We start from the raw sequence: 6189 nt of genomic DNA, 5'->3' as shown, positions 1-6189 counted from the left end.
ACTTCACTGATCACTTATTAGCAATTATTACAATTGCAATACACTTGTGATGCCGAAAATCAAACTTTGGACTGTTATTACGACATGACAGTAACATGACAGTAAATTACTAAGCCATAGCCTTCAACGACTTACTTATGGATAGGATATGATATCTGACAAGTAGAAATAAAAAGTGCAAACTACATTTATTTTTGTTTCGATTACAGCTTAACCTCTGTACCTCTGGGGTAATTTAAAATGAAACGAAAAAAGGTTAAAATGTATATTTTGAATACCCCCAAAAGCCCCGTGTTAATATTGCAGTAAGTATATAAAATGTATGCTTACATTTCTCGATTTGTTTTGTTATATATATGACCGCACTCCTCATGGCTCTATGTAATTTGTGTAATATTTATTTGTTTGGTAGGAATGAAAATATATACGAGAAAACTGTACAGCAACTTTGCCATAATGACTTCATTTCATGATGGACAACACATATTTACATAACGTTATTAGTCTTCGAGGCGTGCAACTCGATTATCCTTAATACGAAAGATAAGCAAATATCTATGTCAAAATGACTTTTCCTCAAAAATAGCAAATGTCGCTTAACCAATTTCAGTGACGTCAAAGCTCAATTTCCGGGACAACTGATAACGCTTATCAAGTACGTCCACTAACGAATGATCGATATTACTCCATACTCTTACGTATGTAAACAATATTGTTTGATAGTCAACTGGACAGACATATAAAACAAATAGCATGATAAAAAATGGCTGCATTAATAATGAATTATTTACATAGTAATATGGTTCCATATAATGATAAGAACAATGAGCAATGTTGACCTAGTGGTTCACAGTGCGATTCTCATTCCTGACTTTGTAGGTTCGATCCCCAGCTTTACAACACTTGTCTATGTGGGCATCTAACACCCGCGCGTAAAGAAAAATATAGGAAAGCGGCAAGAAGGCTGATCACCTACTTGCCTACTAGAAAAAAGCTGATAATCATGAAAGAGAAACAGAAATCTGAGGCCCAAACCTTCAAAAACTGGTAAGGCCACTGGATGTTTTTCTTTTCATAAAAAAACAATTATCAATACTGACGAAATTTAGGTAAAGTAAATATCTATATAAGTATAAGTGTTAGCAGTTAACTAGACAAAAACCAATTCTTTAGAGGCCAGTAAAGGGTTTGCGAGCTATTTGACAGGGTAAGTTTCGTATTACGTAACATCAGGTGACACCACTGTTGAATAATAATTCAGATAAAGAAAACATATTTTTCCGGAAACTTTACACCCGCAGTAAATATCTCAAAAACATAACCTATACGAACTTTGTACCTAATAACTCGGATAGTTCTAGAGTATGGTGTCACCATCAAAATACCTTTACTATGATTTAATAGCAGTGCTGGCTTAAGTGTCACCTAAATCCAGACGTAGTAAGTTCGAATCACTGTTTTGTTCAATGGAATTAATTTCGAAAATTCGCGAGATGTTACAATATCGTTAATTGTATTTTTACCCTCGTGAATTTTCTATGAACTTTCATGTGTCAAAAACGATTAGGGATTATACTCGACTGAATAAACTCTGACCTCAAGGTCTCTAAAGTAGAATTTTCTGGAAACTTTAGCCAATAAAAGAGAGAAACAATTGAACAACAATTTACTAGAAAAATTCTTATCACGTCCAACAAACGTTTAACAACGTGTAATCTGTGTACATTAACAGTGTATTGAACTTTGAGTATCCATAAGTAATGTAACCTAAGAGCCAGCGGTGTGATCCTAGCGAGATGACAATAATTATATAACAAGTATAATGAAATGTCTACTTTACGACCTAATAAATTACAAATGATCTGAACTTGCCGTACATTTAACATACGTGTATATGTTATATAGATAAACAGAAAAAACAGCTTTACATCAAAAAGACGCAAACGGGCACGAGGCTCACCCGACGTTAAGTGTTAACTCACCTCACCTCACTCGCCCCAGTACCAGCTACTTCCACTTGACCGTATTCAACAAAGAGCGATTCGAATCGTCGACGACCAATCACTTTCCATGCGGCTTGATCCCTTGGCGTTGCGTAGAGATGTTAGGTCTCTCTGCATCTTCTACCGAATTTACCATGGGGAGTGTTCAGAAGAGTTGTTCGGTCTAATACCCGCAGCTGAGTTTCACTATCGGACGTCAAGGCAAAATACAAAATACCATACGTATCACCTCGACGTCCGTCGTTCCACAACTGAACGTTTTCTAAGGCAGTTTTTGCCGCGCACCACCACGATGTGGAACCAACTGCCCACTGAAGTATTTCCGAACCAATTCGACTAAGTGTCCTTCAAGAAAAGAGCGTACCTACTACTTCTGAGCCTTCTGGCAATGTGAGTGTCCATGGGCGGCGGTATCGCTTCACATCAGGTGAGCCTCTTGCCCGCTTGCCTGCTATTACATAAAAAAAAGTAACCATGGACACTTATTTCCAGAGGGTACGTGTTAAGGTAAGATTCAAAGGCAAGACTAAGGAGTGTCCATAGCTCATTTTTTAATACATTTTTGTCGCCAATGGTCCATGAAAATAGCCACAGAAACTCATGAAGAATTTGTGTGCTACAAACATAAGTTTTATAAAACCATTTAAATAGGTAAGACAATTTTGCATTTCTTGTTATTACAGATTGCGTCAATGTTCAAGGAATCGTGTCTGATAAGTTTTCCTGCGAATATAAGCCATATATTATAAAAAGTTTCCTATAATTATTTGTTTTTATTTGCAACGAGAGAATGTCATACTAGTCATATGTGTTGAACGAAAATTACAAGATTTAAAATAAGTAAGTTATAAAACTATACTGCTTCGATAAGACGCACGACAAAACTCAATTCATTATATATTATATTATTCTTTAATTTACGTAAGTTCTTTCACGAGTTTATTCAACTAAACATACAAAGCAAAGAAGCCGCAAATTCACGTCAAGAATCGGCAATCGTTCGGTCAAATCATCAAATTGATCAAAAGCGCGTCATACAATTTTAAGTAGATATGATGATCCCCAAAAAGGCGACGTGTGTTAGTTAGTGCGTTAGTAACGTGTGTAAAAATAAAATAAATGGGGATTTTTTTTCCTTGTTTTTCCTTAACTGATGTCAAGAGACACTCAGAATCGAGGTTACCTGTGGTCACTCACGTCAATAACTTGACTTGGTTTTGACTTATAAGTTATGACTATCGCTTCTGAATACCCTTAACTGTTGTCTGAAGTTAGACAGCAGTTGAAGACAAACACGCCTTTACGCCAGTTGCAAATCGAATTATTCCAATTCTCCCCAATAGAAGTAAGTAGGTAATTAAATATATAATAATAGTACACTAGAAGATTAGACTAGACATTGATAAGCAGTAACAGTTTAGTTTTCTATCACTTAAGTGTTTAATGTCAAATTTCAGTTTAATTTGTTTCGTTGTTCCTATATATTGTTTACCAATGTTATCTGTTTTTGCTTTGTAAATTGTCTTATTATGTTAGTAGTCGTATGTTAGTTGTAAGATTACTAATAAATAAAATGTTGCATGCCAAACGCCGCGGCTTATAAACTTTACGTCGAATAATTCAGAATAAATCACCGTTACAAGTTTTCTATAATAGTTTATTAGCTTCGTTAAAAGCGAATGTGATTTCATTCTCTACATAGTAATTATGACAGATCTTAGAAAACGTGTAAATATGGAGCAATGTTAGCGTGTCTCTTAACTTATCACGTGATCGCGTATAAAGATTACAATTAAATTATAGAGTTTTCCTCTCGGGATGAGGAGACAATCGCGTGCATCAGTCGACGCCCCGAAGTGTCTTAACGTTCTTTTCGAATGGCATATCGAGCGAATCCCGGCCTCTAATTATGCCAAAGATCGTTGTGGTTATAGTTAAATGATAAAATGACGTCATTATTATCGTTGTCCATTAAAAAAAACAATAATTTATATAAACTAGGGAATAGTGGTTGTCACAAAATTCTCTTCGGGCCGACCACGCTATCGTATTGCGAGCCGAATGAGGACCTAATCATACCATGACTTGGGATGAGAATCCTTGAGATCGTAGGCTTTCCCGGCTGTGCACCAATGGGCCAAAAGACTTGCTACCGTCTATGTCTATTTAACTCACGCCATATGGTGAAGGAAATTATCGTGAGCCTTAGGCTCAAAGTCGACAAATCACGTTGTCGGCTCTCCGAAATTACTGGGCGACAGTGCAGGTGTCTTTGGACATGCGTGACCAATTTAAGGCATTTTAATGTATGAATAAGTCATTGATTTCCGTTCGCGTGAACAGGATATTACAAATCCAACGCATTTGTCTACAATCAATACTATATATCGATAACGTTTACTCTTATCAAGTATTAAGTAGCTTCGAATAATAAAATAATTAGTGATAAAAATTGTTTAAGCGTGCCATTTTAGCTTTGCAAATTCAGTGTGTCCTGTTAGGTTATCTTTTAGAAATTTAACTAATCTTCATAATATATTTATATGTTTACAATTACATCAGAAGTTAAATACCTTTTTGTTTCCTGGAAGAGATCGCTCGAAAGCGTTAAGGCCGCCAGTTGTTGTTTTGTTCAATTTTTATATTGTAATGCAACAAAGTGTCTAAAATTGTTGTAAGTGCGAATAACGTATTTCATCACGAAGTGTAGAAAAAATTAGACCTAACAATCAAGTAAGCTATAAAACAATACTAATTCGATTAGACGCACAACAAAATTGTGTTTTTCATAATGTTTCATTACAGTTTCAGGTTCACGAGCCACTAATCACACATATTAAAAGGCCGGCAACGCACTCGCGAGCCCTCTGGTATTGAGAGTGTCCATGAGCGGCGGAATCACTTAACATCAGGCGAGCCTCCTGCCCGTTTGCCTCCTGTTACATTAAAAAACTATATACATATCTTATATGTTATTTTATCTGTGGTAAAATGATTTTATTATAATTTAATAATATAATATAAATAATTTTTATATAAATAATATGCTGATACTACCCAATAGTATTGTAGTACTCGAAACATTGTCATTCCAAATATTAGTAAGACAAAGAACATTCTGGACAAATTATTAAAATCATTTTATATAATATAATTAATCAATAAATCACTCTCACTTTTCATGTTTAGAAATTGAAGATGGCACGCAAAAGAATAAGTTTTCTTTTACACTTAGTCGTGTCTGTTACAAATAGATATTTTATAATGACTATAATTACAAATCAAATGATTCACGGCGGTAAGAGCCGTTCGGATCGCTCGTTCCGGTCGGATGGTTACACTTCACGACACCACTTTCTGGCGCTGGTATTTCACGTGACGACAACGAACCTGCTTAAATCAGGCCTTTATTTTTACACAATTATTAGTTATATAATTCAATCTTACTCTACAAGCTTCAGCAGTTGCCTCTACGGCATAGGCTTCCCGTAAATCCTATGTTTTGCCACACCTGCTTCACCTGCTACAATGAGTCTGCATAAAAAATTCATGACGCTACTAGCTTTTTAGGTCTGGGCTTCAGATATCTGTTTCATAGTCATTTGTCAATCTAATAGGGAAGTTGGTGATCAGCCTCCTGTGCCTGACACGCCGTCATCTTTTTGGGTTTAAGGCATGCCGGTTTCCTAATGATGTTCTCCTTCACAGTTCGAGCGAATGTTAAATTCGCACATTGAAAGTCCATTGGTCCACAGCCGGGGACCGAAGCTGATGCCACTAGCCACTCCTTTCATGAGTCTGCATACCAATGTTTAAAGTTTTACACCATGCGGTTAATGTTGAGCGTTTGGATATGTTGAATAGAACTTCTTTAACCGTTATTTATTTCATTATTAATTATTAATAAAACTTTATTCATAACAGAAATATGGTTGTGACAAAATTGATTAATCCGTACACTAGGCGATAGCCCCCAATGACCCCCCACCCCCCTGTGTTGTAGTTAGCTAGATTAGGTACAATTATTCCGTGGCACATGTTTATTTAAAATAGTCTTTACATATAATCAAACAAAAGTCGTCTAAGATTACGTGTTGTGTATACGTGAATTGGTGTGTGTATAATACGTTCTGTATTTATAACTATAAAAAACATAATCATGAAATGTGCACATTCTGCACCAGCG

The sequence above is a fragment of the Pieris brassicae genome, chromosome 10 (assembly GCF_905147105.1).
Source record: "Pieris brassicae chromosome 10, ilPieBrab1.1, whole genome shotgun sequence".
Lineage (NCBI taxonomy): Eukaryota > Metazoa > Arthropoda > Insecta > Lepidoptera > Pieridae > Pieris > Pieris brassicae.
This window is presented reverse-complemented; position numbering follows the sequence as displayed.